Raw genomic sequence first — 23,402 nt, forward strand, 5'->3', positions numbered from 1 at the left:
CACATTAAATCAAAGTTGTTCATACATTAAAAAAATAAAAAAAGTAAAACTGGCATCCGCTGGGGATCGAACCTGCTATACCTGCGTTGACAAGCTTGTGCTTTACCACTGTGCCATCTCACTTATAAAAATTGATGTGACAAACTGTAAGTTAAGCACAGGACGATTTTTTAGAAAATTAATGAATATATTTTTCACCATTGATTCAATGTAGAACGGACTAAAAATTACTATGCGTTTTTTCTCTGGGTGTACAAAATGTGCTAATTTAATCAAAAAATCCAAGAAATAGCATAAAAGGGGTATACAAGTGTTTTTTACTACTTTGGTACTTTTGGTCTTTGTTTTAAATTGTTTTAATTTTGTTTTTCATTGAATATAAACAATTCTAAACAAATCCAAGAGCAAACATCTTTTTGGCATCAATTTAGCTAAATTTCTAGCTTATATTCAGTTTTGTAAAAGAAAATTCTATAAACGCTTATTCTGTCCGCCATTTTGGAACCACTATTTTGAAAAAATAAAAGTTGGAAGATTTTTCGTATTTCTCATACCTACTAATATGCTTCAGTGTCCCAAATTTCATGACTTTTCGTCAAGAAATGGCCGTGTAAATGATTTTTGGCGCCATAAAGCACCACTGTGCGACGAGGAGAATGATACATAGTCAAATCAATCTTGACCGACAGATTTTCAAATCTTTAACGAGTTCATAGCATTCACTGATTGTGTCAACTTAATTTTTACTTCAAATTTGGTAAAAATAATAATTTACCAAATAGTCTAAACCATTAAAAAAAATTCGTAAAAATAGGAATTTTACCATATTTCGACAAATTTCAAAACGCATGTATGACCGGACATCTTACCCAATTTGAACAATTTTAAAGCTATTTTATTTAAAAAAAAAGATGGTAGGGTGTTTAGTTTTTTTTTTGTAAAAATAATATTTTTTAAATATTTTTTTCAAGCTTTAGAGCCGATGCGCGGATTGAAGATATTAACCGATTTTGATTATTTTTTAACCCCTTCTTAGTCTTCACCATTCACAACTTTTTCGCGCTATTACGATTTGTGATTCGAAAAAAAAAACCCAAAAACGACCCACCTTACTAAACAGGGTGTCCCGTAATAAGATAAAAACATTTTAGGGGATGATTCTTGGGTAGGTATATTTTAAGAAAAAAATTGTTCTACAGTAACTTTCTATCTACAAATTTGATAGCCTTTAGCGGAATTAGTAATGATGAAACGCAAACAAATGTTACTAGCAACTATGATATGAGCAACTATGATACGAGTATAACGATGTTACGAATTCAAATGCCCCGAATTCAAATGCGACGAATTGTATGGAGGCTTTTTTTTCGTGTTGTATTCGATCTGGCAACAATAAGAGGAACGTTGTGAAATAATGATAATAATGGAACATAAGAGATGTTAGCTGATTGGTCAAACATTAGTATATAAGCCAAACAGAAGGTGGGGTGGGTTGAAATTTTTTTGTAAGGTCTCAAAGAATTATGAAGTCTTTGTCGGTGCAAAGGAAAAATGAAAAAATGATAGAGAAGCAAAAGAAATAAAATTGGAGGGGTGATTGCCATTGCATGTACATATGCTTGAAAGTAAGAAAGCTGGAACATTATAAACGTAAAGGCAAAAACAATGTAAGTAGGTTTGAGCATCTTGCAGACCTTTTAGAACAAGTTTTGGTCTTGTAAGGAGTTTTGTTTTTTAGATTTTAATGAAGGGAGGTCTTTACTAGAGCCTGTCGTAGAAGTGTCCGTGCATCTGTTCAGTTAAGGGTCCATTTGTTAGCTACTGTTTTGAAGTTTGATGATTTTTATGTGACTACATTTTTTATGTTTTAGGTTTAGGTTTTAGGTTTAGACTCAAATAATTTTGTTAATATATAAATACCTACATATCGTCGTCGGTGGAAAGCAAAATTGTTCTTAATCCACTTTTTACCATTAATGAGATAAAGATGCAGTTTTACTAATTTGAGGGTGCTCTTTCCGAATTTGAAAAGCGTTTTTGTCTAAAAAAATTTCTGAAAGTTAGACCCGAGTATTCTTAATTGTTCTAGGTTCCATCATATTTTGTTCTAAGTCCACTTTTTATTTAAGGAAAGTGCGTAGATAGGTACTTGTATAGGAATTTTTCTATGTTCAATTTTGGTTTTTAGTAAGAAAAATAGAAGTAGGTTTGTAGGGTTTCTTCAAAAGGAAAAAACAAACTTTATAAAAAATATAACTTGAAATACCGACGAGCAAAAAAATATCACTTTCAATCAAATTGAAACTTAAAAATCGCTTTTTAGTGGGGTGGCTTAGCATTAAAAAAGACCTCCATTATGCACTACTTTGTGATAAAAGCGTGAAACTTATATCTTTGGTAGTACTTAATAGAAGAGTTATTTTGAGATATTGGACCAATTTGTATTCCATCCGGTATGGTAGATCCAAAAGTTTTTGTCTGTTGCACCCGCATTGTTGCATTTTATAGTAAAGCTAATGAAACAATTTTATTAATAAAATACATGATTTCGAGGTAATTTCAAATGCCCGATCGAATAAAATCAATACCAAAATGTCTGAACCATCATGGAAAAAGTTATTGCACTCTTTATAAATAGTCATTTACTTAAAGAACAAGAAGTGAAGTGACATGATGTTCGAGACATTTTGGTATTGATTTTTTTTCGATCGGGCGTTACAAAACACTTCGAAATCATGTATCATTTTACTAAAAATGTTTCATTGTCTATATACTATGATATGCCACAAATCGAGTGCAACACAGAAAAAGTATTGTATCTACCCTTCCGGATGGAATACAAGGTGGCCCAATATCTCAAAATAACAAAATAACGATTGAACTATTTTTTAACGCTAAGCCTCCTCACTATAAGTTTTATGTTTGACTTCGTTCTACATAAAATGCTTCAAAAGCCAAGTTTAGCTATATGAGCAAATACGTGCGACACTTTCGTGCATTGTACTTATAATTATAATTACATATGCAGAACCTTCTCGTCAGGAGGCTATTGAGCCACTAAAAAAAAAACAAATATAAGAAACAAAATCTTCACATTTCAGTTGTTTTGGTTTGGTGGGGGGTTACTTATAAATTTTTATTTAGTCAAAGTAACCACCAATCAAAATTTTTTAAAATGACCAGCCAATAGAAATTGCTTTTCAAATATATACTTAACCTACCTATTTAAAAATTTTCGCAACTACAAAAAAAAAATTCAAATTTCCTATTGGCTATTGCTTTGATAAATAAATTACAAAAATGAAACTGCCCCCACCAAATTGAAACGACTGAAAGTGAAATGCAAATTTGTGTTTTTTTTTTTAGTGGGTCTCTGACCTCCTAAGCAGAGGGTGGTGTTGTTTGTATTACTCTTCTTCTATATTTTTAGCAGATATATATAATATAGATGAAAGATATCTTCATTTATGTGGTCGTATTAGTCTAGGTGGTAAGGTGATTGCCTCCCACTCTCACTGTTTTGGGTTCGCATCCCAAAAGTTACATATGTTTTTTTTTTTAATTTTTAATTTTTTTTTTTTATTTTAAATTTCAAAAAATATTGCAATATAGCATATGCCATATGAATTTAAAATGATTTTTTTTTTTTAAGAAAACCTTGAAAAATTTAAACGCGCAGTCTAATTTTCAAATGCTCAGAATGATCTTCAAAAATTTTTCAGCTTCCAACGTCTAGGTATTCAAAAGAATTTTTGGGTACACTCAGGTGTATACGTACTTATTTTTATTACTTCAAAAGAAATGATAATATTTGAAAGCTTTTAGCATTTTTATTTTTGAACTCATTTTTATGTGGAATTAGAAGATTTACACTTTTAGTCCACGAAATTACATAAAAATTATAATTAATTAGTTTAGTTATAGGTTGTCATCGAAAAAAATTGATAGAATAGCGTGAGGACATAAAAATAAATGTTTTTTTTGCTTTTTTTGATGAAATTTGATTGAGTTCAAAAAATTCTAGCTCTTTTTGTAGATGTCATATAAGGATGATCGATACGAATATTTTAAGCTCAAACAATAGGCTTTCAGATAGTATAAATTTGTTTAAACACTGTTTCAGAAAAAATTGCATTTAATAGGTTGTTTTTTTGTTTTTTTTTGATGTAAATGATTGTTTTCAATGATATATCATTGAAAACAATCATTTACATCAAAAAAAAACAAAAAAACAACCTATTAAATGCAATTTTTTCTGAAACAGTGTTTAAACAAATTTATACTATCTGAAAGCCTATTGTTTGAGCTTAAAATATTCGTATCGATCATCCTTATATGACATCTACAAAAAGAGCTAGAATTTTTTGAACTCAATCAAATTTCATCAAAAAAAGCAAAAAAAACATTTATTTTTATGTCCTCACGCTATTCTATCAATTTTTTTCGATGACAACCTATAACTAAACTAATTAATTATAATTTTTATGTAATTTCGTGGACTAAAAGTGTAAATCTTCTAATTCCACATAAAAATGAGTTCAAAAATAAAAATGCTAAAAGCTTTCAAATATTATCATTTCTTTTGAAGTAATAAAAATAAGTACGTATACACCTGAGTGTACCCAAAAATTCTTTTGAATACCTAGACGTTGGAAGCTGAAAAATTTTTGAAGATCATTCTGAGCATTTGAAAATTAGACTGCGCGTTTAAATTTTTCAAGGTTTTCTTAAAAAAAAAAAATCATTTTAAATTCATATGGCATATGCTATATTGCAATATTTTTTGAAATTTAAAATAAAAAAAAAAAATTAAAAATTAAAAAAAAAAACATATGTAACTTTTGGGATGCGAACCCAAAACAGTGAGAGTGGGAGGCAATCACCTTACCACCTAGACTAATACGACCACATAAATGAAGATATCTTTCATCTATATTATATATATCTGCTAAAAATATAGAAGAAGAGTAATACAAACAACACCACCCTCTGCTTAGGAGGTCAGAGACCCACTAAAAAAAAAAACACAAATTTGCATTTCACTTTCAGTCGTTTCAATTTGGTGGGGGCAGTTTCATTTTTGTAATTTATTTATCAAAGCAATAGCCAATAGGAAATTTGAATTTTTTTTTTGTAGTTGCGAAAATTTTTAAATAGGTAGGTTAAGTATATATTTGAAAAGCAATTTCTATTGGCTGGTCATTTTAAAAAATTTTGATTGGTGGTTACTTTGACTAAATAAAAATTTATAAGTAACCCCCCACCAAACCAAAACAACTGAAATGTGAAGATTTTGTTTCTTATATTTGTTTTTTTTTTAGTGGCTCAATAGCCTCCTGACGAGAAGGTTCTGCATATGTAATTATAATTATAAGTACAATGCACGAAAGTGTCGCACGTATTTGCTCATATAGCTAAACTTGGCTTTTGAAGCATTTTATGTAGAACGAAGTCAAACATAAAACTTATAGTGAGGAGGCTTAGCGTTAAAAAATAGTTCAATCGTTATTTTGTTATTTTGAGATATTGGGAAACCTTGTATTCCATCCGGAAGGGTAGATACAATACTTTTTCTGTGTTGCACTCGATTTGTGGCATATCATAGTATATAGACAATGAAACATTTTTAGTAAAATGATACATGATTTCGAAGTGTTTTGTAACGCCCGATCGAAAAAAAATCAATACCAAAATGTCTCGAACATCATGTCACTTCACTTCTTGTTCTTTAAGTAAATGACTATTTATAAAGAGTGCAATAACTTTTTCCATGATGGTTCAGACATTTTGGTATTGATTTTATTCGATCGGGCATTTGAAATTACCTCGAAATCATGTATTTTATTAATAAAATTGTTTCATTAGCTTTACTATAAAATGCAACAATGCGGGTGCAACAGACAAAAACTTTTGGATCTACCATACCGGATGGAATACAAATTGGTCCAATATCTCAAAATAACTCTTCTATTAAGTACTACCAAAGATATAAGTTTCACGCTTTTATCACAAAGTAGTGCATAATGGAGGTCTTTTTTAATGCTAAGCCACCCCACTAAAAAGCGATTTTTAAGTTTCAATTTGATTGAAAGTGATATTTTTTTGCTCGTCGGTATTTCAAGTTATATTTTTTATAAAGTTTGTTTTTTCCTTTTGAAGAAACCCTACAAACCTACTTCTATTTTTCTTACTAAAAACCAAAATTGAACATAGAAAAATTCCTATACAAGTACCTATCTACGCACTTTCCTTAAATAAAAAGTGGACTTAGAACAAAATATGATGGAACCTAGAACAATTAAGAATACTCGGGTCTAACTTTCAGAAATTTTTTTAGACAAAAACGCTTTTCAAATTCGGAAAGAGCACCCTCAAATTAGTAAAACTGCATCTTTATCTCATTAATGGTAAAAAGTGGATTAAGAACAATTTTGCTTTCCACCGACGACGATATGTAGGTATTTATATATTAACAAAATTATTTGAGTCTAAACCTAAAACCTAAACCTAAAACATAAAAAATGTAGTCACATAAAAATCATCAAACTTCAAAACAGTAGCTAACAAATGGACCCTTAACTGAACAGATGCACGGACACTTCTACGACAGGCTCTAGTAAAGACCTCCCTTCATTAAAATCTAAAAAACAAAACTCCTTACAAGACCAAAACTTGTTCTAAAAGGTCTGCAAGATGCTCAAACCTACTTACATTGTTTTTGCCTTTACGTTTATAATGTTCCAGCTTTCTTACTTTCAAGCATATGTACATGCAATGGCAATCACCCCTCCAATTTTATTTCTTTTGCTTCTCTATCATTTTTTCATTTTTCCTTTGCACCGACAAAGACTTCATAATTCTTTGAGACCTTACAAAAAAATTTCAACCCACCCCACCTTCTGTTTGGCTTATATACTAATGTTTGACCAATCAGCTAACATCTCTTATGTTCCATTATTATCATTATTTCACAACGTTCCTCTTATTGTTGCCAGATCGAATACAACACGAAAAAAAAGCCTCCATACAATTCGTCGCATTTGAATTCGGGGCATTTGAATTCGTAACATCGTTATACTCGTATCATAGTTGCTCATATCATAGTTGCTAGTAACATTTGTTGGCGTATCATAGCCGCTTTCCCCCTTTAGCGATGATTTAAGAAAACGCTTACTTTGGTATGTCTTTACTCATGTTAATATGACCGTTAATACTTATGATAGAAACTTCAGTAATGTCTTGATTTTTAGAAGAAATGCTATTCTTTGTTACTGTATTTAAAAAATGTTAATATCTTTGTTTATTGCTCAGATATTAAATTTTAAAGTGAATTATTTTTTTTCTTACTCATGATAATTTTTGAATTTGGGATCGATTTTCTTCGATAAATGCATTATAAACATATTGTTTTATAAATTTATTCTTATCAATAAAACAATAATGAACAAAAAAAGTCAAATGCAAGTTTGCCAAAAAACTCGTAGATTTTATGATTTTATGATACCTAGGAAAACCTGCAAAATATGTTTTTTTGCTATAGTCAAAAAAGTTTTATTTTTATAGTTTAAGTTCTTATCTCACTAGGGGACAACCTGTATTGCATCATTGGGGGAAAGCCACCATAAAACAACGTAAAATCAATGAAAACCACATTAATTTAACTAGATATTATTCGGAATGATTTTGTGTTGAAGATGAACATTTTAAAATCAACATGGAAAAAAGGTTAATTTTTTATGGTTTCGTATTTTAAAGTCACATAAATCAAAGTAGTTCATCTTTGAAACAAAGACGTTTCAACTTCAATTTATTTTTTCCCTCAGTGAGGCGGCTTTTGTTTGAAATTTCAAAAATTTTCTTATCTGATCAAACAACAAAGAAATTCCCATTTTTGAAGTGGCAACCCTTTTTTTCATTTTCAGTATCAACTTTTCTTTCTTTTCACACCAATTTCAACCTCCAACCTTATGAGCTAGCTAAGTAATTTTTTAAAAAAATATTTGTTTAGCTTTTTTTTATCCTTTAATTTTGTTAAGAACCCTTTAAAAACTCACATAACAATTATATACCTTAAAATAAATTAAATGAAAAATTTCATAATTTTAAATTGTAAAACCAACACTCATCACAATGGAAGAGATATGGATCAGTAATTAATTGATTCTAAGAGCAAAAAAATGTGGACAGAAAAAAAAAAACTATAAAGATAAAGTTTAAAACCATTACCACATCCATTGCAAAACTCTTGACACAACAATCTCTCTCTCTGGCATTATAAAAACACTTTCAATAAATTGCTGGTTATTAATTTAATATCATAGAATAACAAAAAAAAAATAAAAATAAAAAATAATACAGACAACTCTATTTGTGTAGACTTGAACCAAACCCATCAATAATTAAGGGATCAACTCCACTAAACCAATACTTCCCGGTTCATTGCTTCAATCAATATGATACCCGTTCATGTTTGAACACAATTTAACCTCAGCACTGCAAATAATTGAAGTGTCAGTGTGGTGCTCTGCCTAAGAATTATATTTCCAGAGCCCACTTTGTCTACCTATTTATATATACAATTGCAAGTATCATTGACCCTTCCCCATTTGCTCACAGTGTTCACCCGCATTTTAAAGGCGCACACACAATAAACATAGGTTATGTCCGTTTCGAACTAAGCTCATTCTCTGATGGTATACAAAAACCAGCATATGAATGCATTATAAAAGTGGAACCCTCTTAAAACAACCTAAACATAGAGTGTCACCTCGAATAAATGCAATCACCACCACTACACTACTCTGTCCCTGATTTCCTCGTCACATTATCAAAATCTATGAAAATCCCACCGAAAAATGGAAAGTCACGTTCGATTCCTATTCGGTTGTCAGAGAGTTAGATATATTATATGGTGGGGGGAGGTCAGACCTCTATAAACTTATAAGGTACCATCTCTGTATAAACACATATTCGAGTTCCTATTCCTACCTCGAAAACCTCTACCCATGCCATTGACATTGGAATTGTCAATCACTTCCGCTGTTGTTATTATGCGCTCATGAAAATCGAAATTTTTTCTAATTTATGCCAGCTGGGCTTTTCTACTGACTAACGATCCTTCCTTTATTTGAGTTCGTGCATTCTAATAGGATTATACTTCCTCAGAATATCTACATTGAGTTATAAGACAGTGGAGTCGAAAATGTCCAGAGGTTAAAGAACCCCAAATTAATTACAATTCGCGTGACCCGTCAAAGAATGCTTGATATTTCCAAAGAAGAAGAATTTTTATATAGCAGCTACAAACATACTTCGCCTAAAGTGTTTTTTTCATTTTTGTTTTCGTTCGAAATTTCAATTCGATTTGCGTTCAATTTTTATAGTTGGGCTACCGGCACGAACATTGATCAGGTGCGAACAAGTGGATCGCATTGGCGATATCGGAGGCAAAAATCAACCAATACTTTGGAAAGCATTCGTGCGGGTTCAGAGAAGAGATCGCACAAACGTGCGCCTTATTGCCAACAAAGATGCCATTTGGTGAAGTGTTACCACTTTTTCGAATAAATCTGAGATTGATTCGTAATGGTTTTAAGCATCTTGAGGTTTGAAAGCTGTAGAACCGTTGCACATAGGAGTATTGTCATCAAAAACCTGGCCATAATTATTTTTCGTGGTTTTTGTTATTATTTCTATTTAAAATGAGTATTTCTACAAGAAAATACAATATAAATCTAGTTTTTGTTATTTTTATTTTTTTTACCAAAAACTAAAAAAATTGATTAATGGCCTGTACTTCGCCTGTCGTCATTATTTTTCTCAAAATTTTTTCCTCATCCCTAATACGCAATTCTCAGTTTCTTTTCTCTTTTCCCCAACCTTAATTAAGATCACCCAAAATAAAATACACTAATAACATCAGTAAATTTAATTTAAAAATAAAAAACGTTGCATAAAGTAAGGAGTATTTTCTATCAGAAAGTGAAAAACTAATTGACCCTCGATTCTCTAAAGAGCACCTAAGAGCACCCAATTTTTGTTGCATTGTGTTAAAGAATATATAAACTAACTCATAAGTTTCAATTCATCGCAGAATAACGGGGTATACTAAAAAAAAAAATCATTAAAGTTCAAATAATAACTTACCAAAAATATCAAGTTTTTAGATACTAGCTCTAAGCCCGAATTAAAATAGAAAAAACCATCTAAAATTTTCAAAACTTTATTAATATCGTTAATAAATAACTGAAGAAGAATTCTTCATTTAAATTTTTTTAGATTTCTATCAAAACACCTCGATATCGCATATAGAATAAAACTTACCAAAATACTCCGAATTCAAATAAAAATGAGGTAGATGTAACAGTTAACTTTGAACTCATTTTTTAACAAGACACGATCTAAAAACAAAAAAATGAGTGCAGCATATTGACACAGGTTTATTTTGCACCCACTTTGCCAAACTTTTTGGTGTCAATTTTGATTTTCAGAAAATCGACTTATGACCAGGTTTTTACTGCAAATACTCCTATGTGGGTTGGTCAAAATATTATGAAGTTTTAGCTTGTGTTGATTTTACCAAGAAAGCGATTTGGTAGCTTTAAAGTGGCAACACTGTTTCATCAAAACTAGCCCAGTCATACCCGAAACCTCTATAGCCGATGTTGTGGGGATGGCCGCCACCGCGCCAGCCGTTACGATTCTTGGAATAATAAGAAGTTACACTCTTTTGCTATCTTAAAATCATGATCAGTTCATTACTTTCGCGAGCGAAGACATTGAAGGCTTGAGGGAAGGCTTTTATTACTTTTTTTTTTTTGTACATTTTATATTATTGTTACAATTGGCAATCTGAATCGCAATCCGATTGTCGGCTCGTTTCAATGACCTTTAAGGCAGAGAAGATAGTTTTTTTTTTCATTTTTTTCTTTCAATTAGTTCATCTCACTTCTTCGCTGAATCTACTCTCGTCTCGTATCTCGTTCATGTTTAATTTATGCAGTGCAAATAATAGACTCGTTCAATTGCCCAGCGAGTCATTATTATATATGGTCATTATAACTCTATATAGTTTTTATATTGAGTTTAATGTTCTCCTCATATAGAGATAGTGAATGACCACGGATTGAATGAGTATGTATAAAAAACCATCATAATGGAATATAGCAAAAAATAAAAAGCAGATGATCTGTGGGAAAAGATTGATGGCTGATGCCAGCGCAATGCGTTTGTATCGTCTGGTTTATACATTGTATATTGTAATGAAGAAGTGCGTTTAGCATCATGCTGCGATTTGAATTGATTTCAATTGCACACAAGTATTTTATATAAAAAACAGAGTAATTAAGGTCTTTAAGAGATATAATGTAAAAAATATAGAACAAAAGGGGAATGGAACCTTATATACAAGAAGTTATAATATTGAAATTTTGTGACAGAGATACTTGAAGTCCAATGACATAATGATGACAGAGAAGACGCTTATAAGTTGATCTCGAAATGCTGTAGGTAAGACATGAGTCAAATTTGTTTTATTTTTCTGACAAAATAACACACAAAAAAAAAATAAAAAAAAATACTTCCCATACCGGGAATCGAACCCGGGCCTTCTGGGTGAAAGCCAGATATCCTAGCCACTAGACCATATGGGATATTGATGAAAATACTATACGTTGACATGATAGGCTTAGGTATGTAGAATTGTAGATTGAATATTTTAGTTTTTGTTTTTATTAGTAGATATTTTTAGATTTATTTGCTAAGCTCGTTGGGTGAATAGTTTCATTATTAATTTTGATTTGGAAATATACCTACATAAATAATTTATGAAACTAAAAATTATAATAAAATAGAAGAGTGTTTTTTCGTACAAAACCTCTCAAAATTCTAGAATATGTAATTCAAATTTTATTAATTTTAACTTTATCATCGATTTTTTTTCAAAAAACTTGAACAAGAACATGTAATGTTTAAGTAATCTTTTAAAAATAATCACAACAAAAACATTTTTGTTACAAAAAAGAGCCAAGTTCTCCTATGTTAAAATTATGCTGGCACAAAAAGTACTGAGATGTAAAAGTGTACCAAGTTCTAAAGTTTGGGTTCAAATTCGCATCAATACAATTTTGATTGTTCTCTTGACAATTCTTTTATTTACCGATTTTTAAAGTTATTTCAAAAAATTGCCAAGTAAACAATCAAAATGTTATTGATACGAATTTGAACCCAAACTTCTCAGTACTTTTTGTGCCAGCATAATTTTAACATAGGAGAACTTGGATCTTTTTTTTAACAGTAATGTTTTTGTTGAAATTTCCTTTGTATACACCACAAGTCATATCACCGTGTAAAATTTCAAGTTTCTACGATAACGGGAAGTTCTCTATAATTTTGATGATCTGTCAGTGTGTCAGTGAGTCAGTTACGGTTTTTGCGATTTTTGAAGCCCTATATCTCTGAAACTACTCATCGTAAGAAGCTGAAAGGAGTTTGGTTTTCACCAGCTCAACAAATGTAGCGAGTTTGAAATTTCTAGCATCTTTGGTGTGGAAGTTAGAAGGGGGTCGAAAATGGCCTGAGTTGTTTAATGTAAATAATTGTGTAGTGCCAAAGTTGCAAGAGAACTTGGCTGGGCACTACCGTGCCCCTTGATATATATTTCCAAATCCAAAAAAGTATTTTTTATGCAAAATCGATTGAAAATTGACTCAGAAAAATTTTTTTTACGATTTACGAATGTTTGGATACGACCCTTTAGTGCATAAAATTTCTGGATTCCTACATTAATTTTGATTTTTTTGTCATTGAAATCTGTATACAAAAACTTTTTTCAAAGCTTTGGTAAAAAAAAATTTTTAATGCGAATAACTCAGCAACCAGACCTCCACACGGTGGGCAGGAAGCATCGATAGGTTGCACAAAAATGTCGACAAAAACTGCAAGTTGGGTTGTATTTGTTGATGATTATACGTGCAAAATCCGTTGGAATTGAAATCCTAGCTGCTCCTTGTCAAAAGTTATTCATATTTTTGTATTTCTAATCGGGACAATTTGGAATAAAAATCAAAAGTTCTTAGGCGACAAGAATTGATAACGGTATTTTGTAGAGGAGTTTAATACAATAATTTTTTACTATGGGAGGGAGGGGCCCATCTCCCCCCGTTTAGTCGAGAGGGGCAATTTTTTTAAATATCACGTTAAATACAAAAAAAAATTAATAAAAAACAACGGCAACACTGACAGTTATGAATGAAACCTTTTTCAAAAGCCAGAATTGTACACTTGATTCTAATTTTTAAATCAAATTATTGCAATTAATTGTTCTCGAAATATTCAATTTCAAAGTCAAAATTTGGGAAAAAAAAGTTAAAAAAAAAACACATTAAATACTATTTTAACCAAGACTGTAAATTCAAATATGAAATAAATCAATAAAATAAACTGCCTCAATCAATTTCTTATCAAATACTGAAAACCATATGCTTCTATCCATTATAATATCCGAGAAAATTGAAAATAAAAAAATTACCTTTTTATCAGATTTTCATTTTCTTAACTATTTTCGCTTATATTCTGAAGAATTCTGGAGAAAATTTGATTCACCCAAACTCGCACCCTTCCCAAATCCTATAAAAGTGTGCCCAAGCTGGGGTTTCAAGGGGGCATACTGCTTGCAAGCATTATGTTTATGTAAACACGAAAACAGCTAAAAAAAAAAACAAATCTGATAAAAAGTAGTTTTTTAATTTTCAATTTTCTCAAAAACTAGAAGGCGAAGCATATAATTTTCAGAATTTGATTATAAATTAATTGAGGCAGTTTATTTCATTGATTTATTTCATATTTAAATTTACAGTCTTGGTTAAAATAGTATTTAATGTGTTTTTTTTTACTTTTTTTTTCCCAAATTTTGACTTTGAAGTTCATTATTTCGAGAACAATTAATTGCAATAATTTGATTTAAAAATTAGAATCAAGTGTACAATTCTGACTTTTGAAAAAGGTATCATGCATAACTGTAAGTGTTGCCGTTGTTTTTTATTAATTTTTTTTGTATTTAACGTGATATTTAAAAAAATTGCCCCTCTCGACTAAACTGGGGGAGATGGACCCCCCCTCCCGTAGTAAAAAATTATTGTATTAAACTCTTCTACAAAATACATTTATCAATTCTTGTCGCCTAAGAACTTTTTATTCCAAATTGTACCGATTAGAAATACAAAAATATGAATAACTTTTGACAAGGAGCAGCTAGGATTTCAATTCCAACGGATTTTGCACGTATAATCATCAACAAATACAACCCAACTTGCAGTTTTTGTCGACATTTTTGTGCAACCTATCGATGCTTCCTGTCCACCGTGTCCACGAAACTTTTTATTTTCAGTTATGAATATAGCTTAAGGAGACCTTTCTTTTGATGTTTCACTCGATGAATTTGGAAGAATTCTTTTAAATAGCATTTTTTCGACAAGGGGTGGTACTCCTTGATTTTTTTTCCAAAAAAACTGAAAAAAAAAATAAATTTGTAATTTATTATACCTAAATGCATAGGGCTGTTCACTTTAAATTCATATTTGTAAACTAAAAAAGATATCTGCGATCTGCCTCCGAATGGACTTATACTCATATTCCTCGGATGTGGAACTACAACCGCTAATCAAATGCAAACTGCTCCGGTGTAAAAAAAAAAATATGTGATCACTGATTTTTTACAGACATCAAACGTAGAAAACAGTTTTAATGAAATTAGTTAAAAAATCCAAAAACCATAGGTATTAAAAAAAAACTGCTGAATTTAGGAGAAACAAATAATTGTTTCATTTAAAAGGTACCTACTACTCCAGTCATTAATTTGCAACTAATAATTTATAAAAATTTGTTTGGAAAAAAAATTGATCTTTCATTTTTCAGATTCAAACATCTGTAAATCCCAAAACCAATTTTGAAAATATTTAGCAAACGTATATAACTTGTTTTAAGCTTTCATATTTCATTTGATATTTTTATTTGAAAAAAAAAACTGATAAATGAAGCCATTACTTCCAAAAGTTTTTGTGGTAAATAAAGTTTTTTTTAAGTATTTTTTTTTTTCTACTTTTTTTAACACTTAGTTAAGCGTTTTTGATTAAGCGTTTGTGGGCAAGTAATACCTATTCTTATTGGTAAGTGTATATAAATATTAGTTTGATAGTTATGTAATGTTTTAAGGTTTTTATTAGTAAGTTAAGAACAAAATAAATAAATTTTTGTCACTTTCTTTAAATTCTTAAAAACTAGTTTTTAGTTATATATTATATAGCTGTGGTTTAAACTCCCTCGAAAAAATAATTGTTTTAACAAATATGTATTTAATTTAATTTATATTTTTTCCGCCATCTATAGGCTGGTTCAACCAAATGCACTCAATTGCTTGATTCAATAATCATCGAAAATATATTATTTTTATTAATAAAACAAAATTAATTTAAAAAAAAATTTATAACATTGGATATTTTAAATACTAAAAACCACATCCCGGAGTTTACGTTTACGTCCTACATTTTTATCGATTAAAAAAATAACTTTTTTGCACCTGTAAACTTTATTTTATTTAAACCCACAATATTTTTTTTTTTAATAAAATAACAAAAAAGTCCTACCTACCATATGGATATGTCACATATCAATTCAATTTTTTTTAATTCTGATTACTTCACTTTTGGCTAATATTACTTCAGCTAGGCTATGCTACACTATAATGGTACTGCCAATTGTATTCATAAATATTTACCAAAGCAAATTCAACCTCAATATATGGAGATATATTCGCCCTGGTTATATGTTGCCATAATCATTTCATATCCTGTCGGTCAGGTGAGTAACAAATTCGATTCGTTGTAATTAATGTTATACGATTCTGACCACAGTCCATGATGTTGTTGCATACATATATGCATAAAGGAAATTTGTCATGATGTTTGGGTGTGTGTTGGATTTGAAAAAGTGATCAACGAAAGGAAGGCCAAAAAAAATTTGCGTCAAATCAATGGTATCATTTTGTAAAAAAAATGTATAAGTGTTAAACTTTTTATGTTTTTGTTTTACAAGGATAAGTAGAATTTTATCAATTTGAATCAAAGTTATGAACAAAGTTAAGTAGGAAAAATGAAATGGTCTTTTAAACTCATCTGAAATCATTAATTCACAAAAATTTGTTTAAAAAAAAAGATGTTACTCATACACCACAGTGACCATTTTTCTAACTTGCTTTTAAATGACAATCTTAATGGAATAAAACAGAATAATTCTTAATTCCCTACTATCTTATTTACAAATTTCAATACAAGCACTCAATATTACTTTTAGGGCGCAAAATTATTTAAAATCCGACAGAGATTCAAAGGAGCATGAACATAAGAGTAGTGAAATGGAATTGAATTTGCTTTTGCCAAACTCGCACTGGACTGCTGCGCTGGCCCACAAAGATTATTACGATGGCAAACGGATTAAAAGCTTTTGATGTTATGGTCATACCGGACATCAATGTGGCCAGATGTTGGTGTTGGTGTTTGGAGGTAGTTTTTTTTGGGTAATATGCGTTTGCCTATGCAGATATGAAATGCGTTTGTTACCAGTTTTGTGTTATTATATCCAAATCGATTTATTTATTTGTTATTATTTTATTTTTTTCAATTTTGGTCTCTGAACTAATTTTGATAAAGTAAAACAAAGAATGGTTCAAAAGAAAGGCAATTTCACAAGTTTTTAACTCAAAATATCTTATTATTCGTATTTTATATCATTGAGGCACAAATATAAAATGAAGGTGTTACTTTTAAAGTGATACTACCACTTTAGAGCAAACAAAAATTAATATATTTATTTTGGTGTTTTAAATGAAAAAAAATTGACCTCAATAATAATACAAAAATAGGGTCTTAATTTAGTTTTAACTTATTTTTGTGATTAAATTTAAAAGTTTCAAATTATTGCATATAGATATTAAATTAATATTACTTTTTTATCAAAATGGAATGAATAGGTATTTGCAAAACTTTTTTTTTTGACATTATATGTCAAAAACATTGATTATCTGGTTGGCTCAATAATCTTTTTCCGAATTCACGTACATAGGCATATAAAAACACGTGAGTTTCTCAAACATCCACCATTAATTGTGTAAGTAATTCTGGGAAGATAAAATATACGTTCGTTTTTTTGTCGTTCGTTATTTTAAATTTGTATTAAATGATTGACATTTATCTGATATTGATAACTCTCGTAGATGTTGTACCTTACCATGTTAAAGAAAAATGACACAGCTTTCCAGTGAAATGAAATCCACAATCCACATGATTATTACATTGAATTCTCAAAAGTATTTTTTTTTTTTAAGTTTTATCCTTTTTGATTTTCAAAAAGGCTTTCACGGCTTTGATACAAAATTAATGTTAAAACTAATAAAACATTAAAAAAAAAAAAAAATAAAATAACACTGCCCAACACACAAAAATTTTCTAGACCGTCGGTTGTTTATCATTTTTTACTAAATTTAGGTTGCTGGTTTCAAAAATAACATTAGTTTTTTTTTCTAGCAGCTCTAGTTTTTAAATTATTCATACATGAAAAGGCATAGAAATTCATACAATTTTTTTTTTGTTTTAATTTCTATTTTACTAACTAAACCAATTTTTTTCAACAAAACTTTAAATAGGTACGCTTGTACATAATAATAAAATCAAAAAAAAAAAAAAAGTATGAAATTACCCCCAAAATGTGAAAAATTAAGATATCTAAAAAATAGAGCTCCTAGAAAGCAACCAGTGTGATTTTTAGGCTTAGTGAACCCAAACGCATTAGGAAAATGTTAGCAAACAGTTAAAATAAGCAGAACTTTAAAATAAGTACAAAATTATCCCCAAAAATGTGGAAAACTAAAATATTTCAAAAAATAGAGCTCCTAGAAAAAAATAAATGTGATTTTTAGATTTACTGACCCCCAATACATTGAATTTAATATACATTTTTTTTTGGAAAATTTTAATAAACGGTCAAAATAAGAAAAACTTTAAAATTAGTATGAATACACCGAAAAAAAATATCATGTGTGCGATTAACACGTGGTAGAAGTGAAACCTTAAAAAATCATTTTTCTTGAAAAAAAAAAAAAATAGAAAAAATCTACCTATTTTTATTCTATCACCTTCAAATCCATGTTTTTGATATGACAACCTATATAAATTTTATATCATCTGAAAGCTTTTTGTCTTAGCTCAAAATATATATATCGATCAGACCTATGACACATCTACAAAAAGAGCTAGAATTTTTTAAACTCGATGAAATTTCATAAAAAAAAGCAAAAAAATATTTATTTTTATGTTCTCATGTTATTAAATCAATTTTTTTGTTTGAAAACCTATAAAAAATTGTATACCATGTGAAAGCTTATTGTTTCACCTTGTATAATGATGTATAAATCTTATTTCAAAGATGTCTACAAGAGAAGTTAGAGTTTTTTAAAGTCAACCATGTCGAATTTCCAGACTGAGATTACGGTACTTCCTACACTAGTAGCTGGTCATCGCCAACAGATCTCCACAGGTGTTTTGAGGTATTTTTAAATTTTTTTCAATTTAAGATTGTGTAACTTGTAGAGCACGTAACGTTATGTGTGGTATATCAAATAAAAGGTTATGTTATTAGCATGCGTATTAAAGTTAAATCAAATTTGTATGTGCACTAGATCAAAAGATATAACGTGTGTTGGAAAAGAATATCTTTTTACCGTTATCTCCGAATTTTGAATACGAAATTAATTGAAATTTTGTACAATTGTAATTTATTGAATTACCTATCTACAGTATGTACAAATTTCATACATCTATCTATTAAAACAAAAAAGTTATAACAAGTTGAAGTCGTGTCGCGTTTTCGTTTCATCTTGTTTCAAATCACTACGATACTAAAGAAGTTTTCACTTCAAAAAGAAACCAAAATCAATTTAACATTTTTAAAATATCAAATTAACATTTTTTAAATATCAGCCAAAAATGCTCTATAAAATGTGTTTTATGATGATATTTAAAGGTCACATTTTTGAAATTTTTTTTTGATATTTTTTTTTTATCATTTTTTCATATCAATTTCTCATTCCAAATAATTGAAAATATTAAATAAAAAATTCTTAATGTGTACTAATTTAAAGGCGCTTTGTGTTTTTTAGAAGTAAAATGTTAGATGTACTGAAAAAATTTGATCGGCAATAACATTTTACTTCACATAGTTTGGGAGAAAATAACAAAACAATTATATCATCTATAATAGAAAAAATAGTATCACCACTATTTTGTAAATAATATTCATTTTCAGTATTGTTTTGAAAAAAGAAAGAAAATAGGTACCTACTTAAAATAATAAAAAAGAAAAAGAAAGAAATAGGTTTCATTATAATAAACTGAAACGTAAAATCTAGTCAACATTGATATTTTAATTGTCAAATTGAAATTTTAAAAAATGTCAAAATGATATGATAAAATATCAAAATTGATATTTTAATTGTTGGACTACTTTTGTCACACAAAAATGTTAATTTGATAGCTGTTATTATCAATTTTTTTTTTTTGTGTATTTCCCCAAGTATAAAAAAATAAATATTTCAAAAACTAGAGTTGCTAGAAAGAAACCAATATTTTGAGCTTACTGAACCCAAATCTATAAAATTTAATATAAATCTTTCTAGAAAATTTTAAAAAGTTGAAAATTGTTGGCCAGTGTAATTTATGAATTTTTCAAAAAATTTCAAAATGTTTTTGATTTGTTGTTTTTAATTATTATCGATAAATGTTTTTTTTAATGGCACATCATTTTGTTTTATTAATTTGTGTAGGTTCCTTATGTTGCTTCAAAACCAATTAAATAAAATGCACGATTGGGTCGCATGTACTTGCTCTCATGTTAACAGTTAATTAAAATAATATAGGAGTATTTCTTTTTAAAAATTCATAAAAGAATATTTTTTAATTTAAAGAAACATATCTTAGTACTTTGGACTCTATTCTCTCATTATTTGTACTGATTTTTCGGTCTTCATTTCCTTTAACATCTAAATCTAAATTACATTTCCTGTCATTTATTAACAGTGTTTTATATATATATGTATGTGTACGTAGGTTATTAAATTTTGAACGCTTTTTAAGTTGTTGAAATGTTGAATTTTGTTGAAATGAAAACAATAATCAATAACAAAATAAATAAAAATAAAATATAATAAAAAATAAATTTTTTTATGAAAAAAAAAAAAAAAAATTATTGAAATCATTTATTTTTTTTTATAGGAACAATCCTCATCTTTTTAACAATAAACATTGTGCTTACTAATTTTATGTAACAAAAAACTAATGCTTGGCAAAATAAGCTCTAATTTCAATTATTATTTCCATTATATATTTTTTCATACACAATATACATAAATTACGTGTGTATTTTAATACTAAATTTAGGTTTAAATTCATGTATTCGTAAAATGTTAAAGTATATTTACACTTTATTTTAATATAACAAAATTTGCTGCCAAAAAAAACAAAAATATTTTAAATTAATTTAATCGCTTTAAAAAAAAATGTATTTAAATGTTAATAAAAGTAAAGCATCTACTTAAAAAAAAAACTGCATAAATTTTATATTTTAAAATTAATTAAAGATTAGTTTCACACACCCATTAAATTAAATTATAGGTAAAGCCTAATCATTTTATTTTTTTTGTTTGATTCCATTCAAAATGAACCATTAATGAATAAAATAACATGACGATAGCGTATCATATAAAATCATCTTAACAAAAAAAAAAAATAAAAGCAAATCCAACACAATTTTATGCATAATTTTCAAATAATAATAATAATAATATAAAACACATCGATAAAAAACAATAAAAATTCTTGAACAAAAAAAAACAACAAACCTATTTAAATTAATAAATAAATTCAACAAACACAAAAAAAAAAAACAAATTATTCGTTTGAATTTATTTTGTCAATAAATCCTCAAATTACATGTGAGAATATACAAATAGTTTCCATAAATGGATCTCAATCTCAACAAATAACTCAGTCAATTCCGGAATGATTGTTTTTTTTTTTTTTTTTTTGTATATTATGGCATGCATTTGGTTAACAAAATGTCAGCTCCCAATTAGGAAAATAATGTGACGATGACAAAAGTATTAACTATTGTTTGTTCTCACCCACCACACCCACACGCCACATACATATTTTATTTTTGGAAATCAAATAAAATAATAATTATAAATAATTATAAGTATATTTATAATTTTGTTGGTATTCACAATCTCTAAAGAATTTGTCATGATTTGATTAATTTGATTATGGAAAAATATTGTTTATTGTATGCGGCTTAACGCAAAAGGATAGTATTAAGGGTACCTGAAAGATTCTTAAAAATATCAAAATATGATAGTTTTAAGTCTCCCATGTTGGTACCTATTTTTAAAACTCTATGTCCTATGTCAATGTTTGGTCCCGTTTGCATTGATGGTATTTGGAGAATGCAGAAGAATACCTAAACTTAATTCTAAACTCGATTCTAAAGTAATACTGTTTATCAGTATATTCGGAAATCAAAACGAGAATTTAGTAAAATATATATTGAGTTGTTTGATATTCATTAAGCTGTAAAAATTCTTTCTCACAAACTAACAGAACAAAATAATTAAAACTTAAAGATTTTTTAGCATGTCTACACTGAACCAAATCCTTACGTAAATACAACGAAAAAATTCGTTGAGCCAACGAAAATTTAATTAATTTTCAGCCGATGAAAAATTTAATTGGCTCAACGAAATGGCTTTCATACGTTAATGAAGAACTTCATCAATCAACGAAAACTTTAGTATTTTAATGAAATTTTTCATAAAAATTTTTGATCGAGAGTTAATGAATTTTTACATCACTTACGAAATTTTTCATCGATTAACTTAAATTTAATTAACCACGGTGATATATTTCGTTAGTCAATGTATTTTTTGATTAATTTATGAAAGAACTTTCGTTAGCTAACGAATTTTTTCGTATATTTAATGAACATTTTTATTAAATTACGAAAAAATATTTGTTAGCTAACGAAACTTTTCGTTGTATTAATTGTATTTTTTTATTGGACTTGTTAAATTTAATATAGTCCAAACCAAAAATTGGCGTTTCGACCCGGTGGAGCTCACTTAAGTCAACTGATGAGTCCGACTTATCGTGAGACACCTTGTCAATACGCAAATATTTTTTATATTCAGCTCAGCTTACATAGATTTTTAAACAAAAACCTAATGTGAACTATATAAAGCAAGATTCAATTTTTTATCATTAAAACAGAAATGCACCCAAGTCACGTTTTTTTTTGTAAGGCAACGATTTTTTTCGTTAACTGATGTATTTTTTCATAAGCCAATGTAATATTTCATTAGTATATGAAGAATTTTCATAAGCTTATGAAGATTTTCGTTAGTTAATGTTGAATTTCATAAGTTAATGAATTTTTTCGTTACTTAATTAAAACTTTGATAAAGTAAGGAAAAAATTCTTATTTTTATTCTTTAAAATGAGTATGAAATTTTTCGTTAATTGATGAATCTTTTCATTGAATTGGATTTTTTGGCACTAAAAAGGGAGAAAAAGTGTATGAAACGTTTTCATTAATTGATGAAGGTTTTCATATTACGAAAAATTACATATTTTCGTTGAGCCAACGAAAGTTTCGTTGGGCCAACGAAAATGTAGTGTATGAAACGATTTTCGTAATTTTACGAAATTTATTATTTTCAGTGTATAGTTCGAACAATTCCCACTCTGAAATTATGGCGCCCAATAAAACCCAAACAGACATACTAATGCATGCGCCAACGTTTAGTTTGTATTTTATCAACGTGATACTATAAAAGCTTTTGTTTAAAAATGCGTTCTCTGGCATTATCAATTAAAAATTAAAAACACATAGCACGTGCAGTTATCAATATGCAATAAAAAAATATACAAAATAATAATAAAAAAAAATTAATTTCCTTTTCATTTCCCCATAAACACATAAACCAAATTAAATATTAAACAATTAAAAATTTTAACTACCATCTAATTGATTTAACATAAAGTGTAGGCATAGACCAGAGTTTATAATATCGACGTATAGAGGGATGGGATCACCGCAGTCTATTGCACCCGATGACATATTCCAACCAACCGCATGATAATAAAATAAAATTTTATTACTCATTAACTAAAAAAAATACAAAAACAAAAATAATTAAGATCGTAAAATTAGAAAAGAACAAATTCCAGAAAAAGTTTATGTTCTAAATATATTCCCAAAAACAAAACAAATTCCCATTGAGAATAAGAAAAAAAAAAAAAAAC

At 28.5% G+C, this 23,402-nt stretch overlaps 1 long non-coding RNA gene and 1 other non-coding gene across 2 annotated transcripts in view; one reads left to right on the forward strand and one right to left on the reverse strand.

Annotated features, from left to right (window-relative positions):
- LOC129920086 (uncharacterized) overlaps positions 1 to 23,402 on the forward strand; it is a 57,284-nt gene that overhangs the window by 16,623 nt on the left and 17,259 nt on the right. The window contains exon 2 of the long non-coding RNA XR_008773185.1: positions 16,348 to 16,556. This is a non-coding gene — a long non-coding RNA (uncharacterized LOC129920086). The remainder of the gene's footprint in view (positions 1 to 16,347; positions 16,557 to 23,402) is intronic.
- Trnae-uuc (transfer RNA glutamic acid (anticodon UUC)) lies at positions 11,580 to 11,651 on the reverse strand. Its single transcript has one exon. It is a non-coding gene; the product is annotated as a tRNA-Glu (tRNA).

The sequence above is a fragment of the Episyrphus balteatus genome, chromosome 4 (genome assembly GCF_945859705.1).
Source record: "Episyrphus balteatus chromosome 4, idEpiBalt1.1, whole genome shotgun sequence".
NCBI lineage: Eukaryota > Metazoa > Arthropoda > Insecta > Diptera > Syrphidae > Episyrphus > Episyrphus balteatus.